Source organism: Triturus cristatus, chromosome 7 (assembly GCF_964204655.1).
Source record: "Triturus cristatus chromosome 7, aTriCri1.1, whole genome shotgun sequence".
NCBI lineage: Eukaryota > Metazoa > Chordata > Amphibia > Caudata > Salamandridae > Triturus > Triturus cristatus.
The window spans coordinates 263,321,359-263,344,930 of NC_140590.1; the positions used below are offsets into that span (position 1 = coordinate 263,321,359).

Consider the following 23,572-nt stretch of genomic DNA (forward strand, 5'->3'; position numbering starts at 1 on the left):
GTTGTAGTGTCATGCGTTGTAATGTCATGCGTTGTAATGGATTTTGCGTTGTAAAAAATGCGTTGTAAGTGTAGTGCGTTGTAAAAGTTGCGTTGTAAAGGTTGTTCCCCGGATACCACGAATCCGCCCCACTCTGCACCCGCCGTCCACGGCCCGAGCTCGAGTGGGAGAACACCACAAGGAGGTCACCCCGGCAATCCTGACCAAAGATCCGTCGACCCCTGACCTGCCTCAAGCCTCCAGCCGAAACCTGCAGCCTAAATCCAGAAGGCCCCCCTAACTGTGACCAAGAGCTGGTAAGAAGATCCAACCCCAAAAGGCACCCCTGCACCCGACGCCCCACGGCCTTGTGTGCCCAAACCGAGTGTGCCTAAGCAACCCCTAACTTCCCAACTTACTTCTCAAAGTGGTGGTCGCACCCAGAAGACCTTCGTCCCCGAGCCTGCAGAGTCTTTCCAAACTGGAGGTTCTCAATTGAAACCAAAAGGGCTCCTGAAGTCGAAACAGCACCCTGCACCGGGCTGCCCTAGTGCCGCTGAGGGTGCACCTTTGGTGCTAATTTGTTTCTCCATTTGTCCTGAGCTAAAGTCCAGGATTTGTGCTCCCACAACCCAGTGGCCTGCTTGCCAGCAGCCACCAACCGGAGGCCCCCTGTCCCCCATTGGATAACATTGGGCCTCTGCACTCTGCAACCGGTCACCCTAGTGCCGCTGAGGGTGTAACGAGAGTGCATCCCTGACCCTGGGGGAACCCTTGTTCTAACCCCAGAACCTCAACTACAAAGACCGATTACTTACCTGGTAACCATTAACTTCATCTCTCTCCATGGGAATCCATTGACTGTTTTTTCCTGAAAAATGTTCTAAGTGTGGAGTTGATTTGTATGGAAACCAGAAAAATAACCATTCTGCAAAACTGATTTGACTTTTCTCTAGGAAATGTCCCAGTGTGATATCTAGGCATATCACACTGAGTAGAAAAAGTAATCTCAAAAGTAACGTAAAAGTAGCTTACCTGTAATTTTCATTGCAAAGTCGATACAAAGTATATGTACAGCATTTCACAGTATTGCATTACCAGTAATCCAAACTGTAACCATTTTAAAAGTACATTTACAATTGCATTTCAAACTGTATATTCACTGCAAAGTATTTATCAACTTACCTGTTCCAGGCTTGCTTGGTTCTAGAAAATAAAATACCTTAAAGAATATTTTTATACAAAACCAATTGGTCTGAAGTTCAGTCTTTGAGTGTGTGAAATCATTTGCTGATTGAGTGGGTACAACAAATGCTTAACACTGTCCTCTGATACTGCCTTACTGCTCGACCACACTACCACAAATAGAGAGTAAGGTTCTATCTAACTTTACCTCTGCCTACCTTTGGGGTTCCACTGGACTCTGTGCACACTATACCTTACTTTGGTATAGTATATACAGAGCCAGCTTCCTACATCCACCAACTGTAGAAACAGACGCACAAGCAAGAGCAAAACCCTGAAAATTAAATACTAAAAAGGGACTATTTTTCTAAATGAAGTACGTAAAAAAGCATCAGTAAATGTTGTAAATAAGGTTTTTAAATATGTAAAAAAAAGTTTTGCTAATCTATTTAATGTGTTAAATAAAGATATATATTACTATATATATGATTATTTTGAGTATATTTAAAAAATATTTATTGTTTTAATAAAAACTTTACAACTTAAAATCATTTTCTTGTGGAAGTTTATTTTCTAAAAAACTTTTTGTATAAAGTTTTATTTAGTAAAAGTAGATAGATATAGTATCTTTATTATGTATTATTTAATATAGTACTAAATATGTCACTTTATTCTTTTTCATATACTTAATTAAATATTTTAAATATTAAATATAGTTATTACAAATACTCAGGTATTAATAAATACCCACATATTAAAAGACTTCCCTACCCCAAATCCCTTATATCCCTTACATCCCATGCCTGGGCTCCGAAGATGGTGGTTGTCACAGCGCTGCTTCAGACATACCCTGCTTCCCGCTGCTGACAGGTGAGGCCACCGAAATACAGGCCCTTGGTGCACAACCCACTGGTACTGGGATTGGCCAATAATTCTTCATATTAATACCCAAGTATTAATAGTTAGTACATGAGTAGCAAAACACTTCCCCACCCGATACCCCTGTATCCCTTGCATCCCATCCCTAAAACTTAATGTACAAAAATATATCATTTAATGAATCTTTTTTTTAATTACTTTTTACAATTATATACCCAACTATTGATAGTTACTTCTTAAGTATTAATTCACTTCCCCACCCAATAATTAGGAGAGGGTGTGACTTAACGGCTAGGGCGGCCAACTCTGAAGTTGGGGAACCAGGTTTGAGTCTGGCGGGAGGCTCAAACATCATGTGATTCTGACCAAATCACTTAATATCCCAGGGCCTTAAAAAAAATATATGTGTACCTCTGTAAAGCAACTGGTAATCATGTAAAGCACTCTGATACCGCGTGTCTGGTTTGCGCTATTAAAACTGCAAACAAAAATAACCCTATATCCCTTGCATCCGGCTGCGGCCTATCCCTATAGGCTGAGGGGCCACGCCCCCCTACATTTTTCTGGACAGGGAGAGTGTCAGGTTGAACAAAGTTCTGCTTTTTGATTAAGACAAGACAGAGCAAACCCAACTTTTTTCTGTAGCAAGTGTCATAAAATTCGATACAAAACGATCAGTCAATTGAAAACAGCATATTCTTATGAGGAGAAATACATTACATATGTAGTATTCTTTATTTACTGGTGGGCTCTATGTATACGTAGAATTTTTTAAATGTAGTTTTTACATGTGTAAACTGTGCAGTGGCCTTTGTCTCTGCATGTACTCTGACTCTTGGACACAACGAAAAACTATTGTCTCTGGCTCACCTCTGGCATACCCGCGTGTGCTATTTAATGTAAATAATAAGGGACTGAAAAGAGTTGGTAGACAGCAAGTAAGAAGTGACACTGGTATATATACAAGAAGGCTGAAGCACTGCCGTCTTATGGATTTTTGGGACCCCAGGTAAGAAACGTTTGCTAGTCTTCTCTTCAAAACAACTTTTGAAATTTTTACCAATTTCCTTGAATTCAACCCTTTAGGATGACAAACAATATTGAATAATACAACACACTTTCAGGAACAGGTACACATTCAAAATCAGCCGAAAGCCTAAGCTGCCTATCATCTATGAGCCAAGTAATACTTAAGCAACCACTGGTAAAGCCATTTCTTTTTGCACTTGGATCTATGCTTATTTGTCTTGCAACATATTATGTAGAATTCATTGTCTAAACAGCCTGTCCATCTCCTTGAAGGAAAGACACTGTAAGGGTAAGAGTGATTTGTGGATTTTTTTTTGAATAGTGCATAATATTAAAATAAGATATATGCACATATATATTGGTTTGGTAGCTGGCAATATGATGATGAAATCCATATTTCAAAGGAAGCCTGAAATATTCTCCATATACTATGGTGTCCTAGTGTGTGAATGTGTAAACAAATTCTTACATTTGAGACAGTTTCTAGGCTCATGCCCTCAGAGGAATCTTTGTGCTTCCTCTGGCAGGAAAACCTGCCTCTGATGCTGTGTGGGTCAGCTCTTCCCCTCCAAGTCACCCTTGGTCTTCTGAATATATCCCTCCATTGCCTGCAACAAAGAATAGCTTGTCAGCACTGTATCCGATCAGTTGATCAGCTCTCCTCGGCTGACAGAATGAGGCGGCTTACATAAGTAATTAGCTAATGCTGCACTGCCTCATAAACCTTTCCCTAATATCTGATTGGTTTGTGTGTCTGATGTCCCTCCTTGTTGATGTAACAGAGGGAATGCAGACTGTTAGTAGGATCCACTCCTTGTGGTCATAACCACAGACAAGAAGAAGAGGATGTAATGGCGGCATCTAACATGTGCAGGCATTGTCCTGACTATTACTGGGCCAATGAAAACTAGTTACGAGTTTATTCTAATGTTTGATTGATGTTGGTTCTTTACTCTAGATATTGTTGTACTCAGCCATTTCAAGTATGTGGCTGCTGAAGCAGATGCAGAGTACTGCAGGCATATGCCTCCGCTATTATTGGGTGAGGTCGGTTGTTGGTAGGGTTATGCTGGGCTTTGGATTTGGGCAACCGAGTCCATCGTCTGCCATCATTCACCACCATCCCACCCATGAAAGTCAGTTTAGAGGGCAAATGCCTGATTACTCCTGGATTGACTTGGGTTGGGGAACATGGGGGACCACAGTAATTTTAAATCAAAACATGATTTTGCACCTAGATGTGTTTCTCCTCCTAAATGTGATGTATGCTCCTAAAAGTGTTTCCATAAGCCGGCAATTATGCATGAAGGGTGATTTTGCACCTAAATGTGATTTTACAGCTAAACATGATTTATATCGTAAACGTGACAACACAGTATTATTTATTTTGCCCCCAGACTGAATATGAACATAAATATAATGTATGTTCTTAAATGTTTCCACACTCACACAATGTTGCACCAAGGATGATTATTCCACTTTAACAACAAGTCCTGTCACAGAAAAACTCAACCATCGAAAGGTAAGATTCACCTGGCAGGTGGTGCAGAGTTGAATAGAGTGGCGTAGATTAGATTGGTGTAGAGTGCACTGGCGTACAGTGCACTGGCATACAGTGGAGTGGTACAGAGTAGAGTGCATTGGTGCAGAGTGCAGTGTCATAGAGTGCAGTGTTGCAAAATGGAGTGACGTGCAGTGGAGTGGTGTAGAGTGGAGTGAGTGGCCTGGACGGGAGTGGAGTAAAGTGCAGTGCCAAAGAGAGCAGTTGTTCAGAGTATATTGGCGTAGAGTGCATTGGCATAGAGTAGAGTGGTGCAGAGTAGAGAGAGGCATAGAGTGGAGTGGCGTAGAGTGGAGTGGTGCAGAGTAGAGTTCAGTGGTGTGGAGTGTTGCAAAGTAGAGTGGAGTGGCATAGAGTGGAGTATGCATGGTGTGGTAGCAATACAAACAACACATTTTCAATATTGAAATATCATTACATTTGCACAGACATACAGGGCCCAATTCACAGAACTAACTTAAGACAAAATCCTAAACTTACTACTTTTGGTATTCACAGAAGTTAGGATTTTGTCTTAAGTTTGTCTTAAAACAAACTTAAGACAGACTTAAGACAGACTTAAGACAGACTCAAGTTAGGATTTTGTCTTAAGTTTGTCTTAAGTCTGTCTTAAGTCTATCTTAAGCCTGTCTTAAGTTTGTCTTAAGTCTGTCTTAAGTCTGTCTTAAATCTGTCTTAAGACAAACTTAAGACAAAATCCTAACTTCTGTGAATACCAAAAGTAGCAAGTTTAGGATTTTGTCTTAAGTTAGTTCTGTGAATCGGCCCCACAGTTTTACTGATAAAAGTATACAGCACACAAACGATAATGTGTGGAAATGTCCTCACCTAGGTGCTGATTCCGATCCGGGTCGGAAAGCACTGTTTTCTGACCGAGCCAGAGTCCTGCAGGCCGACGGTCGGACTCCCATAGAAGTCAATGGGAGCCGGTCGTACGACGCGTACATGGGCTCCCATTGACTGAATGGGTACGTCACGCACAAGGGTGCCCCCTACAGTGGGTACGTGCCAGTGCCATCTGCACTGTACATGCCTGTGTTGGGGGGACCCTTGGGTCTCCCCATGTGTCTGAGTCGTAGGGCTGCATGTGACAGGGGGTCCGACGCGGACCCTCAAAGGCAACCACCCGGACATTTTGCGACCCGGACCCTCCGGCTCGCACAGGCTGTCCGACGCGTGCATCGTACTGGCTCGGTCGTAAATCGCATCCATTGCACGCCACGGTTAGCTTCCGACCGAGACGTACGGAGCGGTTCGGACCCGGAAACGACTCGGTCGGTGAATTTCACGTAGCTCGCATCGTACTTGCCCGCTCGTACAGCTGTACGAGTCGGGCGGAAAACACGTGTACGTCTCTTAGTTTTTCCGGCCAGATCGCGTTCGGTGCCCTTCCGACCCGGATCGGAATCGGCCCCTTTGTGTCTTGATTTGTTTTGATTCTATTAAAATATTTGTTTCTACCTCATTTCAGATGTACCCAAAAATGTGCTTCATTTCTGCTTGCCTAATCCTGATATATTCTTAAATATCTGCACAGTTCATTTACAGACATTTACATTTTGTTGTGTGCTATAAAAATAAATAACATCATCCAGCCTTTCTACAGAACACCCAAAGTAACTAGCATGATTGTCATATAATTCCTCTCATTTTTCCGTCAGAGAAAGTAAGGTGGACATCAAGCTCCCTGGACACTTGACCTCTACATTTAAATTCACAGGAAATGTGACAAGATAAGAACAAGATTTAAAGGCCTGTTTACAGAAACACTGGTAGAAGGATACAGTAAACAAAGTTTGCTCTACGGAGGGACAAACTCAAGCTGGACAGCCTAAAATGATTAAAGGCAGCTCATAGAAACCAAGCAAATGTGAGTTACAAACCACAAAGCCAATAATAAGCAATGGGCGGAATGCATTCCTATGGAAACTAAGGTGTATTTAGCAAACCAGACAGCTGTGATTACAATTTACTTTCAAGTTAGTTTAGAGAAAATGGTGGCTTAGTTCATGGCACGCACTCTACTCTGCGCGCACTTTCCTTCACTCAGTCTGTCTCCTTGTGCTACATGTATTTGGTGTGCACCGGCTCTAGTAACACAGGCAGGTTTCTGTGCAGCTGATGGTGGTTAAAGGCCTGGTTTCGTGGTACTACAATTGCAGTACCCCTACAGTGTATTTTCTATTTGATCTTTTGCTCCTGATCACTCATCATCATGCATTGTGGCCTTATTTGGTGCCCTGACTTCAAGGGCAGGCACACAAGCACTTTGCAATCTGGGATCAGTAGTTTTATTTTATTGTTAAAAGTTTGTGCGTCAATATTGCTGAATATAATCTTAAGGACTTTGGATAAAAACCCGTGAAAGCCAAAGGTGCTAAACATGAGTTGGGTCTCAATAGGAGCGGGGCACTTCGCATGCTGCTATTTTTAAACCCATAATGATAGTGGTAAAAGTTCCACTAAAGTGCAGATTGTATCATGCTGTTGGCTAAACAGCCACAGCAAGTCTAAATGTGTCCCACGTGACATTGAGCCACCTGGCATCTATGAACAGAGGATCAGCAGTATTCTCTCTCTTCCAATTACACCACAGTATTGTTACATATATGGCTTCATGGGGTTTGTGTTGTTTGCCACTCAAAACACAGCCTACTACATCATGGTATGATCACCAGAGGAGGTCTACTCTTTGGAGCTGACTTCCTACAGAGAAAGTGTTGCTTCACCAATACCCCTCCTACTTTAATTGGTGGCTAAAAAGACCTGTTTCTTACTCACGTTCTTGCTTCAACCCTCCAGAGCTCTCAAGCTGCCCCACATCACTTTACTCAGTCCTAGGTTTTACTTGGCGTTCAGGTACATATGTATGTTTTTTATTATAAGTCTAGGACTACAAGTACCAAGATGCAAACTATTGTCCAGGACGTGATGAACTACAGACACCTCACCTGATGGAACGTGACAGCTCTGTGACGATATTCATCAAAAAATCGAAGAATGTACTATTTTACCAAGTCTCTGGATTACTGATTATTTGTGTAATATATGCGTATGTTTAGATAGTGCCAAAAAACTTCCTTTAAGCTCAGGCAGAATATTTTACTGTACACTTTATATACCAAAATACTAGATCGCTATAATCAAATAAAAAAAATCATAGAAATGCAGATTGTGTTCATTGTACATCTAAAGGTGCAAAGCTGATCTCAGGACTTTTCAAAAACTGCTTGAAAGTTAGGGGGGCATATTTGCAATGAAATGTCCAGAGCGCGGAGCTGTGCCAAATTTGGCAACGCAGCCCTCCGACATATCCCAAATGCAGAGAGGCGCAGTATTTACAACAATACGGCGCACCCCTATTTTCCCTAGTGCTGGCTCTAAAATTAGCTGTCTAGCGCCAACAGAGGCACCCTTGCACCATAGTGCAAGTGTGCCTGTGTTGCAGGGAATGATTGTTTATGGGCAGGAACAGACACCAGATTTGCAAGGATGTGTAAATCTGAGGCAGCGCCAAAAACTAATGCCATGCAAGAGCAGGCGCTAGAATGGCGAAATGAGGAGAAATATTAGTTTTTCTCCTCATTTGTGCTTTTTCTATGTGTGATGCATTCTGCAGAGCACATTGAAAGAGCAATACACCATTAATTATTGTTTATGTGCAGGAAGGTACACATAAACAATCAATAATGGCGATTTGTTACTTCTATGTGTGTCGCATTCTGCAGTACACATAGAAGTAGCAAATCGTAGTTATTTAATGATTGTTTATGTGCAGTAAGGAGCACCTTCCTGCATATAAACAATCATTGATGGTGTTTTGCTCTTTCTATGTGTGCTACAAAATGCATCACACATAAAAAAACAACAAGCATTGGCATAGCTAATAGGTCTCGCCTTTAGGACCTTATAAGTTTAGCCATGCAGCAGATTATCCCCTATTAGCATGCCCACACACTCAACATAGCCAATAGCCACATGAGTGCTGCAACTTCGATACGTGATTACCGTACCGTGAACCCGCACGTATATACGTGGTATATAATGTGGTGACAATGTTACCGAGTATAAGGTAACGAGGTTGCCGTGTACTACCTAAGGGGCATATTATCAAGCATGGCATTAAAATTATCTCCGCTTTAGCGGCAGAAAACTGCCGCTAAAGCGGCGATAATGGGCTTGATAATATGCTGCAGAGAATTCCAATAGAAGCCCATATTGTCACCAAAACATGGGCTTCTATGGGAATTCTCTGCGGCATATTATCAAGCCCATTATCGCCGCTTTAGCGGCAGTTTTCTGCCGCTAAAGCGGCGATAATTGTAACGCCGTCTCTTGATAATATACCCCAAAGTGATTAATCGAAAGCCACATAAATGCTGCAGCTTCAGTGCGTGATTGCAGTAGCAAGGATCCTCACGTCTCTATGTTGTATACAATATGGTGACAAGGTTACCAAATTTTACTGCGAACGTGTGATTAAAAACTCCAGAAAGCTCGACTTACCGGAATGGTTTCTATAACCGTCCTGGCAGCTCGCAAGGAGAACGGAACAGAATCAACGTGTAGCGCGAAAATAAAAAGACGTGGCGTTGGTGCGTCCTAAAGTGAAAGTGATTACTTCTGTGGACGCGGACAACTGATTAAGCTAATTGCCAAAAATAGTTCATCATGCCGATGCTTCCTCCTTCTAAGACAATATAAGCAGGTATATAGTGAAATACAAAACGAAACAGAGTGAGCAACATTATAAAGAGAAAATGCTTACGTCTCTAAACGCACAAAAGTGAAGTTTGACTAACCGAAACGCTGATAGTGGCAGCGCCTAAAGATCCTATGGCAATGAAGTCTATCGTCATGCACTAAGGTCTATCCTAATGCAAACAAAAAACGTGCAAAATAAATACATCTCGCTGCATCGATCAGTAAATCCCGCAGGGATTTCCTTTAGGATATATATTTTCAATAATATTAATATGATCCGGCCCCAGCACTACTGGCGATGGTTCGATTTGGGATGGCTAAACCAGCATCACAGACATTTACAGGTAGTGGTAGCCCAGGCAAGCATATAGCATTCTTCTTTCACAAACTACCGTGGAAGCTCCGCGACGGAACTAAGAGCGCGCCTTTGCCCGGGTGCTGCTGTAGTATTTTTTTTGTTATTGCTATCTCCAGGCACGAGCTATCACCCCTGCCCACCATTCTTTCATAAGCAATGGACCGGGAGGTTACCTGCTGAAGGGAGTCACAAATACCGGTATGGTAACTAAAGTAAGTAGTTTAATTCTAAACAGCCAACGCAGCATCACCATAAAATCTGATGCGTGTAGTTCAGCGCAGGAGCCAAGGTTCCCGGGGTAAACTCCATCCCCCGGTAATTTACGTAATGCCCACCATAATATTTCGAAATAAATGGAGTGCAGAATTTCTGTTATTAGCAGTCACGGGTATTCCGCAGCCTATGAGTCAACGATATGAGACACGCCAAAGTGTTACAGAAACTGGGGGACCGAAGCTTTGGAGAAAAGATGTCCTTTCTAAAAGCGATTTAAGGGCAGCACACGTCTCAATCATCCCCATGTCTAATGGGACTCAATACTGATGAAGAAAAGAAAAAGAAAAAAAACAAGCGCATCTCTCAGCGCAACACTCGATTCACAAATACATCCGTAGATCTGCTCAGCACTTGCCTGTAAACGTCCCAACTACGGATTTAAACACAAACAGGGCACCTCGGACTGCTAAGGTGACGGACGGTCCCTGGAAATGATGTTATTACAGACACCATTTGCTTCCCCTCGACTTCCGCATGCAGCAGTCAGGGCCATGCGCTTGACAAGCCTCGGATCCGTTCTTTCTTTTATCTCTAATAATAAACACAGAGAATGGATAAGGACAGCCCGGTAGCAAGCGTGGTGAATAAACTCCTCCGGAGAATGTAGGCTGAAGACAGAGGGACTGACAAACAGGGAGAAGAAACTAAACACCATCTTTTTTTGCTACCTGCAAAAGTTGCCATTTGCTGCAGCGATAAAGAACCCCTTCCCCCCTCACCCACACCCCACAATGTATATGTCAGGTTTCAGAGAGGGCTTTAGGCAAATTTGTTTATAGACGGGAGCAAAATATTACTAATCTCGGGATTTATTCCAAAAGAGAAAAATAATGTTTTTCTGCGCTTTGGCTCAGGTGAACATGTTTACGTGCAGGGGGAGGATCAGGCTCACATCTCACATCTCACATGCATACCGTCAGCAGCAGGAAAAGCCCCCTTTGCTCTGACACTCAATATTTCGAATACAGAAGCCGACTTGTATATTAAGCAACTTACCTTTCACAACACAGAACAAATAAACTCAACAAGATATCTACAGATGGCAATTCAAAACGCCTGCGCGATACCACAACTATTTGTAAGATCCTTTGCAGTGCAGGCAGAAGTTTCTAAATGTACAGGAGTGCATTCCAAATGTATGTAGAAAATCTGCATTACAAATCATAATGACTATCCGGACGCGTCAAATCTCATGTCAGCACAGGAGTTTACCATTACAGAGAGAGGAGAAAAAACCCACACACATCTTGATGCACAAGCTCCAAACCCTTCCTATCTGAGCCGAGACAGGAAATCCCAGACAAAACCTAAAAAAACAGCAGGAAAAGCAAACACAAAAACTCCGTCCGACATCCCGAGAAGATGAGCGGACACACAAACTATTCCCCTAATATGATTTCACAACCAGAGGACAAATCTTTTAATTACAAAGCACGAGAGAGATGGGGGGAATCCGCATTGTGATCTATGAACTCATTTCAGAAATAACCTACGTGGTGCGCGCGCGCTGTAAGGAAGAAACGTGTAACCTGACCCACCAGGAATGCTGCCACCCTGCGTGCCGCTGCTCGCTCCTGAGAGCAAAACACCACGGGAGTGACACATTGGAAAGGAGGTGGGACATGCACCCGCCTTCGGCCATTTGTGTGCTTTCATTATTGAAGGCCAATCCAATGTGTGGGAGGAGTCAGACCCACACGAAGACGTTTGGAGTGCTCACAAGAAGCCTCCCATAGTGCAGCGCATGCGCTCTGCGCTAGGCTTGACCTAAAAATGAGGAGAAATAAAAGTATTTCTCCTAATTTCACCATTCTAACGCCTGCCCTTGCATGGGATAAGTTTTTGGCGCTACCTCAGATTTACATTTCCTTAGAATTCTGGGGCCGCATAAGAAAGCCATGTGTGTTGCAGTGGAACGCTAACAGCAACACCCATTGAATGCTCCTTTGCGTTCAGTGATGCGTGTACAGAGGCTGTATTTACAAGTTAGCGTTCAGCCACAAAAAGTGGGTTTAACGCTGCTGTGTAAATATGGAGAAGGGCATAGCGCCACCAGAACATTGCTAAAAGTAACACTCTGGTGGCGCTAATCACTTGTAAATATACCCCAGAGTTTGCAGATTTATAAAGCGCGGCTTATCACCCCAGAGCGTATCCAGGCGCTGTCCATGGGATTGGTAAGTGGACAGGAAGAATAGGTGATTTGCCCAGAATCACAAGAGGTTTTGCTAATGCCGAGCCTCGAACCGGATCCTCAGCTCCGAGTCGGCAGCTCTGCCCGCTGCACCACATCCTCTCCCATGTTGCAGGGTCCTCACCTATTAATTGATTCTTAGGCAGGTGGAACACCTTCAACCAGCCCTGGTTTTTTACCTAACAGAACTTTACATGCTGGGATTTGTAAGCCCATACTTATACAGATTTTTTAAAACCTTAAAGCAAAGGGGCTTATTTACAAGCCCCTTGAACTACCGGTGCGTCACTTTTCCCCCCATTAAAAGTGACGCACCAGTGGCGCAAGGGGCTTGTAAATACGCCCCAAAGTGTTTTGGCTACGATGCCATAAATAGCTGAAGGAGTTGCACATTAAATGGGACCACCTGGCCTTTAGCGATGTTATGAAAATCTTGATTTCTTTTGTGAGTGGGATGTAAGAGCAAATGTTCCTCTCTTTCTAAAAAGTAAACAATGACCATGTGTCCCTAGCAGCACCAGTGGTACCTATAGGATTGCTGGCAGAGAGCTCTGCCAGCATAACACACCGCTGCTGAGAGCCATCGCTGCTAAGCGACTCAATGTTATATGTGCACCATCCCTGCTCCCCGGCTTTTAGCCAATTACGTTGTTTCTCCACATTATTACAATGATAAATGGGATACCTCACGTCCCGGAGCCAATGTTCTGTTGGTTAAAAGCCATGTCTGGCAGGGGTATCACAAATGGCACAGATAGGGCAACCTGGCGGCTATGGCAGGGAGTCGACCAGGAAAGCCCTGTAGCCATGGATGTAATGACCTAATTCCAATTCATGTTGCCTGAAGCCACGATTGATTCCTAAGGCCATTTTTTGTGTGTGGAGGGGCAATGGGTATCTCAAACGGCCCCAGCGGGGAGCATTCACCTGACGGGCCTGTGTGTGACTGGAACAATAACGTTTTGGCTGCAGTGTTTTCAGTGATAGTCGAACATCCAACCAGGCTGTGAGTTTTGCATCTGCTCATCGGGCTCTATTGACCCCTGTTAATGGCAGCAACACTTAAGTTGAAAGGGGGAGCCCAATATCCTTTCCTTGCAACTAGACAGGCAGTGTAGCTCCTCCACCTGCGCCCTGAGGCCTGCTGATGGAGCACCAGCTGGAAGGACTGCAGCGGGGGCATTGCCCCCTGTGATGCACCTGATGGGCTGTGGCGCACCGCCCCCCTGCGATGCAACTGATGGGCTGTGGCGCTCCGCCCCCTGCGATGCAACTGATGGGCTGTGGCGCTCCGCCCCCTTCGCTGCAGCTGATGGGCTGTGGCGCTCCGCCCCCTGCGATGCAACTGATGGGCTGTGGCGCTCCGCCCCCTTCGCTGCAGCTGTTGGGCTGTGACGCACAGCCCCCTGCGATGCAACTGCTGGGCTGTTGCGCACCGCCCCCTGCGATGCAACTGATGGGCTGTGGCGCTCCGCCCCCTGCGCTGCAGCTGTTGGGCTGTGACGCACAGCCCCCTGCGATGCAACTGCTGGGCTGTGGCACACCACCCCCTGCGATGCAACTGCTGGGCTGTGGCTCACCGCCCCCTGCGATGCACCTGCTGGGCTGTGGCGCACCGCCCCCTGTGGTGCACCTGCTGGGCTGTGGCGCACCGCCCCCTGCGATGCACCTGCTGGGCTGTGGCGCACTGCCCCCTATGGTGCACCTGCTGGGCTGTGGCGCACCGCCCCCTGTGGTGCACCTGCTGGGCTGTGGCGCACCGCCCCCTGTGGTGCAACTGCCGGACTGTGGCATACAATTCTCATGAACATGAATAGGTCTTGTTTGTAAATCCACCTTTTATCTTGAGAGATTGAAAATATGCTCTAATCTACTCTGCACCACTGCACTCTATGCCGCTCTACTCTCCGCCACTGTACTCTACCATGCCCCACTCCACTCTACTCTGTAACAATCTACTCTACGCCACTGCACTCTATGCTATTGTACTCTACGTCACCGCTCTTTACATCACTGTACTCTGCACCACTATTCTACGCCAGCCGCGGTCGGTAGTAGGAGTAACTGCAGGGCGGTGACGTGCGGAGGGGAAAGGTCAGGGTGGGGGGTAGTAAACTATGGATTACGGAGGTTTACAGGTAAGTTAACATATAAATTAATAAAACGAATTTCGTTTTATTAATTTATATGTTGCAGTGCACGCAACAAAATTCCTTTTATTAATTTATATTTAACTTACCTGTAAACCTCCGTAATCCATAGTTTACTACCCCCCACCCTGCCCCTCCCCACGTCACCGCCCTGCAGTTACTCCTACTACCGACCGCGGCTGCTCTACGCCACTGCAGTCCACGCAAGTGAACTCTATGCCACTCTACTTTACACCACTGCCCTCTACAACAGTCTGCTCTGCAACACTGCACTTTCTGCCACTGAACTCTACGCTTCTGCTCTCTACGTCACTGCACTCTAATCAACCACACTCTACGTCACTATATGTCACTACAATCTATGCTACTCTATTCTGCATCACTCCACTCTACGCCATTGCAATCTACCCTGCACCACTCCACTCTTCTCTGCACAACTCCACTCTATTCACTTCACTTCACTCTATGCCACTCTTCTCTGCAACACTGCAGTCTCTGCCACTAAACTCTATGTTACTCTACTCTGCATCATTGCACTCTTTGCCACTGCACTCTACTCTGCACCACTGTACTCTACACCCCACTACTGCACTCTAGTTCAATGCACTGTACACCACTACACTCTACATCGCTCCACTCTACGGCACTGCACTCTAAGCAAATACACTCTAAGCCACTCTAATCTACTCTGACACACTGCACTCTATGACACTGCACTCTGCAACACTCTACTCTATCCCAGTGCACTGTACGCCACTCTATTCCACTCTACACCACTCCACTCTATGCCTCCACAGTCTACCTTGTGCCACTTTGCTCCACTCCGCTCCACTCTACGCCACTCTATTCTATGTCACTGCACTCTTATCCACTGCACTCTACAACAATGAACTCTACACCACTTTACTCAAAACCAATGCACTCTGCACCACTGCAGTCTATTCCAATCTATTCTGCAACACTGCACTCTACGCCACTATATTCTACTCTGCAACACTCTAATCCTCTGCACTGTGTCCCACTATACACTATGCCAATCCACTCGACTCCACTCTAATCTACTGTGTACCACTGCACTCTATGACACTGCATCCTTCGCCTCTCTACTCTACACCACTCTACTCTATGCCAGTGAACTCTACTTCACTCTACTATGCACGACTGCACTCTTCACCACTGCACTCTACACTACTCCAGTCCAATCTTCACGACTCCACTCTACGCTGCTCAGCTCTACGCCACTCTACTCTGCAACACTGCACCCAATGCCACTGAACTCTATCCCACTACTCTATACCGCTGCACTCTACTCTGAAACAATCTATTGTACATCTCTGCACTCTATGCCACTGTACCCTACGCCACTCTACTTCACCCTATGCCAGTCCACTCTACGCCACTGCACTCTACACTGTGCCACTCTGCACCCCTCTATTCTACTCTGCACCACTGCGCTTTACTCCAATGCCCTCTACACCACTTTACTAAAAACCAATGCACTCTACAACACTGTACTCTACCCCAACTACTCGGCACTACTGCACTCTAAACCACTATACTCTGCTCTGCAACATTCTACGCCACTGCACTCTACACTACTGCACACTACGCCACTGTGCTCGTTGTCACTGCACTTTACGCAACTCTACTCTGCACCACTCCACTCTGCGCACCTGTACTCTGCACCACAGTACTCTACACCAATGCACTCTATGCCAATGCACTCTATGCCACTGCTCTACACCACTCAACTCTATGCCACTCTACTGTTCTGTACGCCAGTGCACTCTACGGCACTATACTCTACATCACTCTACTCTACGGCACTCTAATCTATTCTGCACCTCTGCATTCCACGCCACTGCACTCTATACCACTCTACTCTATTCTACTGCACTCTATGTTACTTCACTCTACACCTTTGCACTCTACCCTGCACCACTCCACTCTACGCCACTTCACCCTACTCTGAAACAATCTACTCTATGCCACTGCATCTACACCACTGCGCTCTACTCCACTCTACGCCACTGCAATCTACTCTGTACTTCTGAACTCTACATCGCTGCACTCTATGCCGATGCAGTCTACACCACTTTACTTAAAACCAATGCACTGTAAGCCACTGTACTCTCCACCAATCTACTCTGCACCACTGTACTGTAGCCCACCTCACACTAGGCCACTCTACTCCACTTTATGACACTCCACTCTATAAGACTCCACTTTATGGTAATCTACTCCTTTAAACTCTACTCAGCTCTGTGCCACTCCACTCTACAACACTCTACTCCACTCTATGACACTACTCCACTCTATGACCCTCTACACAACTCCCACTATGACACTCCATGACGATTTACTCCACTCTATTTTACGACAAACTGCTCCACTCTCCTCCACTCCACTTCTCCACTCTATGCCACTCCATTCTATGACATTCTATGCCACTCCACTCTGTGTTACTCAACTCTACAGCACTCTACTCCACTCTATGCTCTTCCGCTCTCCTACACTACTCCACTCTATGCCAATCTACTCTGCTTTACATCACTCTACGCTACAACACTCTGTTCCACTCTACACAAAACCCTCTACACCACTCCACTATGTCCTACACAACTCCACAGCCCTCTACACCACTCCACTTTACACCATTCCATGCCACTCAACTCTACTCTATGGCACTCCACGCCATTCCACGATTCCCTACGCCACTCCATAACACTACACTGTACTCCACTTTACTACACTCCACTCCACACAACTCTCCATTAACCCTGATAACTTGTAGCCATGCTTAACAAAAGACACGCCGGTGTATAACATGGCCAAAATATATTGGCAAGGCTAATAGCTCTTGCATAGGCGAGGCCTATTGGCTTTGCCAATGCTTGTTACACTTGAGACCCTGATAAGGCACAAAAAAACATATTAAATTTGCCAGGAGGAAGAGACTGTGTCACAGCAGCCACCAGGGTGCAGTCAACAACCACCTCCGCCCCCACCACCCCCACACAAAACACAACTCAACACCTGGTAGGGTCATCCCGCTTAAATCAAAGGAGATTAAAACAGTTTTGGGAAGGTGCAAAGATTTTCTGCACTAGAGATGCCACTAACTTCTATGGGAGGCATTTTGTTTGTTTGGTGGGTGAAGCGAAGCCCTAAATGGTGACACCTCTGGCATGAGGATGTCTTTAGGGACATGCCTAACACTGAGGTGTCTGGTGGTTGGTTCTTCTTAGAGCTTGTGGTAGCACACAGCAAGCTCCCACAACAGATGAGATTACACCAGCATGGCCTGGCTGACCACAGACAGAACAACCAAACCAAAAACATTCATCAGCCCCCAAGGAAGCTCTGCTGTATGTATAACCCAGATGTGTAGGGAGGGGGCAGGGTAAAAACAGGCAGAAACAAAAGGCTAAAAGCAGGAGTCTAAAAATATAAAGCTCACACCTCCTCCATTACAGAGCTCATGCACGCTCTCAAGAGTCTGTGCTCATGTAGAAAGAGTCTGTGCACATGTAGAACAGACACCCGACCTGCAGAGGACGATAGATGCTGTATAAAGCCTTTACAGTGCCTTGGCACATACATGCAGGGTTTGTGTGATTATAATAAAATCTCCTTGTAGACGTTATGCACATATATCAAAAGGCGCCCAGAGGTGCTAGCGCACCTAGCGGGTAGCTCCCTCCCGACCTTGGATATACACAGTAGTTTAATAAAAAACACAGAGTTACGAACATACTGTTTAAGCATTGCCTGCGACATACAAACACTTTGCATGATCCAGCCAAACAAACACCCTTCCAAGCACACATCCTACACGGTGTAGCATGATGCTGCCAATGTAAGAAAGCGCATCAGCGCACATAAGGGTACTAAGAGCTATATAAAAGTTAAAATACAATACATTTATAATACAAAGCCCATTGCAGAACTTATGCACAGTGTAAAACCCTACTCCGAAACCATCCCCAACCCAGCACAGCATAGGCTGAGAATATGATTGAATGAGTACATTTTGAGATCCACAAGGAAAACAACCTGGGTAGGGCAAGATGGCGGCCGCATTAGTGGCCGGTTAAGCGAGTGCTCTCCGCCTCCGCAGATCTACCTGAGTCTCTGATGGCGTTTCTACCTACCTAACTGTTCGCGGCCCGAGGACATCGGCATTAGTGCTAGCCTCAGCGCTTCTGTGGTCTGGACTGCTCCTGACATACCTAGCTGGCCTCAGAGTTTCCCGGTGTGCTCTTGTCATCTATGGTTTGGAGACTCTTCTGTGCCGCTGCGGCTTGGAGTGAGTTGCGGAATACGCGGTGTCTATGGCGGTGCTTCCCAGGGTCAGTCAGTGGTGACTGTGGAAATCCTGGGAGAAAAATGGCAGGGAAGAATGTGCCTTCGCGATCTGGCCGCAACAGAGGGGCCGGACAATCTGCTGGGACTCCGGCGAGAACACGGCAGGCGGCAGCGGGGGAGAAGCCTGCGGAGAAGGTGACTGATAAGGTCGGTAAGGTCCCAGTCAACCGGCAGGAGGCAAATAGCTTACAGCAGGCTCCCCAGCTAGCAATCCCAGTCCCTGTGGTGGCGGAGTTGGAAGGGGATACTTCGGGCTCAGCACATCATATACCAGCGATGTTTAAATTAAAAGGTAAAACTCGCGGAGACGCGGCCTCACCCAGTGCGCCAAATCTGGGCGAGGGGGGGCCACAGCAGAATTTGGGCACTCAGGAAGCACAGCAAGCGATACGAGTGACTCCGGCTATTCTAATTCCGCCAAGTCCTGGAAAGGGGATTCTGGGAGATGGAGTCCAGGAAGGATTAGAGCAAATAAATATGGAGGCGGAACTGACAGCACAACAGCCGCAGCGGCAGAACAATGAGGGGAGGTCAAATATCACTGTCCAGAGTGGGGCTAGTACTTTATTATCAGAACTTAATGCAAAGACTGGAAGCATAGAGCTGCCGAGAGAATTATGTGATTTACCAGATAAAGTTTCAACTCTGGAGGACTTCTTCTCTCTATCCGATAGTTCTTCGGTAGACAGCGCTGTACAGGACTGGCTGGAAGGGGCCAGTACGGGGGGAGAGGAGGAAAATCTGGAGGGGTCTGTGGATCTATCGGGCCAAGGTGATCAGGTGCCCAGAAGAGGGGCAGGGAGGGGTTCAGAGGCCTCCTCTGCCTGGGATGAACAAAACTCGCCTAACTACGCTGCTTCTGTCATATCGGGCGGAGCTGCCCCTGCTTTACAGGTCCAACCAATGGGAAAAAGTCAAACACCAGCACCAGCACCAGAAGAGATTACATTAGCGGGTTAATACGCACTCAGAATGCATGCAAACGACTGCAGAATGTTGTCAGACGAGTGGGTAAGACTTGTTCGGATGTGGTTATAAGGATAAGCGAGGCTGAAACAAGGATCTCTACATTAGAGGATGAACTATGTACTCAGAAGGAAACAGTGGGGTCTCTTAAGACATACAGGGATGACCTCCACTGGAAAATGACGGACCTCGAAAATAGGTCTAGACGTAATAACCTGAGAGTGCTGGGTGTGCCGGAGGGGAAAGAGGGCTCTGATCTGTTAAGGTTTATGGTGGAGCTACTATCAGAGGCATTCCCAGAGTTGGGGCACTGGGACTGGCAAAGGGAAGTCCAAAGGGCACACAGATTTCCGTTTGTACAGAAGAAAGGACAAGTGTCAGCGTTCCCTAGGGCTATCTTGATTTCATTGTGCAACTTTAGGGCGAGAGAGGAACTCTATGATTTAGCACGGCCAAATAAAAGGAGAAGTGCCAAGGGCTGCGAGTTTTTTGTCCGACCGGACTTTTGCCAGAACACTGTCGAGCAACGGTGGAAGCTTAGACAGCTTATACCGGGGTTTCAAGCTAAGGGGGCTCAGGTGTTTCTCCAAAATCCAGCTAAACTGAAGGTGGTTAAGGGTGGTCATAGTCAGTTTTTTATATCGGAGATTAAGGCAAAAGAATATCTTCAGTCAATCTGATTATTTTATATGGCTTTATCCCTTACGCCTCTCGCCTTACGCCTATAGATTTGGAGGCACTTTGTTAGTAGGTTCAGGGTATTTAGAGGGGGTTATTGCAGGCCTCTTATATTTTCATTGTGAGGGCTCTTTCTGGGTTATTTAATGAAGGTGGCAATAAGATGAAAGGATGAAAGGTATGGATTTATGATTGAGTCCCTGGGCTGTAGGTAGGTGGACAACGTTTGTTTTTTCTCTTATTAGGAAGGTGGGTCTGTAGAGGTGGAAGTTGGGCACTGGGCTTTATCATCACTAGGGAAGTGATTTCCAATGCTCTATGAGGGTGGTACAGGGGGAAAATGGGAGGGTAGGGTTGGTAGTTTAGGGGGAGGGTTTGGGGGGGGTTGGGAGGGTGGGTGTGGGGGGTGGTGGGTAGAGGGTATAACCGATTCAGCGAGGAGCACAGACTATATATGTTATATTCTATGTCAGACCGCTTTAGTTAAAGTTTGTAGATACATATATGTTAGGATTAAAAATTGTATCAGTCTCTGAAAGAAATCAGCTGTATCAGTTGTATATATGCCACGCAAGCTGCTGGGTAAAACTTCTCTGGCGGGTGAAATGTCATAATGCTATGTTTCTAAGATCAAAACATGGAATGTGATACAGAAGTAGGATGAGGAAATGAATATGTTGTACGCTTAATATCTGTGGCTTGAACGATTTTGGGAAAAGACGGGTGTTGGCCAGAATTATATATTCAAGTTCGTGGGATCTTCTTTTTTTGCAGGAGACGCATATTGCATGGACCAATAGGGCCTGGCTCGGGTCTTTAGGGCTCGAACTTTTGGCCTGCACAACGCAGACAGTTAATGCTAAGCGTGTAGCGATACTTGCTAAAAGGGGATTATTGAAGGTCAAGAAGTATAAAGTTGATAATTTGGGACGCTGGGTAATGATGGAGGTAGTGGTTTTTCAGCAAGTTATCACATTATGTTCAATATATGGCCCAAATTTGGATGACCCAGGTATTTTTCAACTGATTAACACAGAATTAGCATTATATCCACATCCTATGATTGTTTGTGGTGATTTAAATATACATCTTCACTCGCAGGTAAATTTAAGGATAGCTGAATCCTATTTTGGTAGGAAGCCGCGAGGTTTTAGGAGTTTGCAGGCGTTGGTCCAGGACCAAGGGCTACATGATGTGTGGGCGGAACTTAATCCAGGTCAAGACGGCTATACATACTTTTCTGCCCCACATGGGAAGATGGCACGGTTAGATTATTTTTTGGTTTCTGGTGCTGTTTTACCGAGGGTTTCAATTAAGATACTTCCTAAAATTATATCGGATCATAATCCGGTAGTCCTGGAGTTCGACTGTATGGGTTTAATCACTAGGACCACAAAATGGAGATTTGACAGAAAGCTTTTGCTTAATGAGGATTACTGTATCTGGATGGACAAATGGATCCCTGAATTTATCCAGGCGAACATAGGATCAGCTAGGATAGATATTGTCTGGGACGTATTAAAGGCGGGGATAAGAGGGGAGACACTAAGATTTGCTGCAAGGAAACGTAAAACAGAGCGGCTAAGGGCTATAGATGACTTAGCGGCTCTCTCTCGGCTGGAGCAAAAATTAGTTCAAGAAATAAATTGTGTAGGTAGGGTTAAGGAGGTTCAGGCTGAAGTTGCTGCCTGTCGGGCGAAAATATATCAAGGCTATGCGGATGTGGCTGCTGCCAATTATCAAACACATAGGAGTGAGCTTTATGAGTACGGAGAAAGGGTCGGGAAAGTTCTCGCTAACAGATTACGCCAAAAAGAGGTCCATTCTACGATAGCTAAGATTAAAGATGTCGATGGAAAATTGGTGGAGACCCCCTCTTTGATTTAAGCTGCTTTTAAAAAATTATATGAAAAATTGTATACACCAGAACCAGTCGCAAGTGCAGAGAGGTATCTAGCGGGAAAGGTTTGCTTGGGGTTAAAGGAACAGGATAAAGAGGCATTGTCGGAGGGGCTCTCTTGGGAGGAGATCGAAACTGCTATGCTGTCGTTAGCATCAGGGAAGGCGATGGGATCGGATTCGATCCCTTTAGAGTTTTATATTAAATTTAGGAAGACGCTAGAGGGGATAATGACTTTAGTATTTCAAGCGGCGTTTGTCGGGGTCCCCCCGGCTTCTTGGTCTCAAACAGTGATAGTAGTTTTTAAAAAAAAGGGAAAGGATCCCCAGGAGCTTGACTCATACCGACGATCTCTTTAATAAATGCTGACAATAAAATCTATTCGAAATGTCTGGCAAGGAGACTGGGGGAAGTTATTGTCCCTCTTGTCTCATTACAACAACATGGGTTTATCGCTGGGAGGGGGACCACGGACCACGTTAGGCGACTTATCTCCGTATTTGATTGGGCCCAGGCGATGGGTGTTCCTGTTGGGGTGGCCCTGTTGGATGCCGAAAAGGCATTCGACAGGGTCTCCTGGGAATTTTTATGGGCAGTAATGAGGTGGAAGTCATTCCCTAACGGGTATATACGGGCAATACAGTCGATGTATTCCACCCCGAGTGCAATAGTTCGGTTGGGGATAGAGGAGTCACAGAGCTTTTTGGTTAACAGGGGCACACGGCAGGGGTGCCCCTGTTCCCCACTCCTGTTTGCTTTATTCATAGATCCCCTTATTGAAAGTTTAGAGTCTGACATGGAAATCCTACCGGTAACTGCGCAGCTATATTCAGTTAAAGTCGTAGCATACGCTGATGACCTTGCGGTTTTGTCATCAGATATGAATAGAGCTATGCCGAGAATTGAGGCTATAACTGAGAATTTCGGCGCAGTGTCCGGCTATAAATTAAACTTGGAGAAGACTCAAGTGCTGCATTCAGAGGTTGGACTGCCACTGGAGGTCGAGGTGGGGGTGGCTACAGAGGCAACGTATTTGGGTATAATTATCTCACCTCAAACCCAAAATATTCCGAGGATCAATGTGGAGCCGATACTTGCTTCCTCAAATAAAACCTTGGAGCCAATTAATCGGTTGCATCTTTCCTTATATGGAAGGGGCAACGTTTTGAAAATGTCAATTTTTCTAAAGCTTTTATATCTGTTTCGGGCCATTCCAATTTTTTTTCCGAAAGATTTATTTTGTAGAATAGAACGAATGTGCTCACGCTTTCTTTGGGGCTACCGCCGCTTTGGAAGGGCAATTAAATGGCTTTACTTGCCAGTGGAACGTGGTGGTCTGGCTCTC

General features: G+C 45.5%; 1 protein-coding gene across 1 annotated transcript in view; it reads right to left on the reverse strand.

The window, feature by feature from the left end:
- Nucleotides 1-10,460, reverse strand: part of LOC146809365 (DNA-directed RNA polymerases I, II, and III subunit RPABC5-like) — a 142,895-nt gene extending 132,435 nt beyond the window's left edge. Inside the window, exon 1 of the mRNA XM_085616177.1 lies at nucleotides 10,327-10,460. The gene's annotated coding sequence lies outside the window, so the exon portion shown is untranslated. The remainder of the gene's footprint in view (nucleotides 1-10,326) is intronic.
- Nucleotides 10,461-23,572: the final 13,112 nt, after the last annotated feature.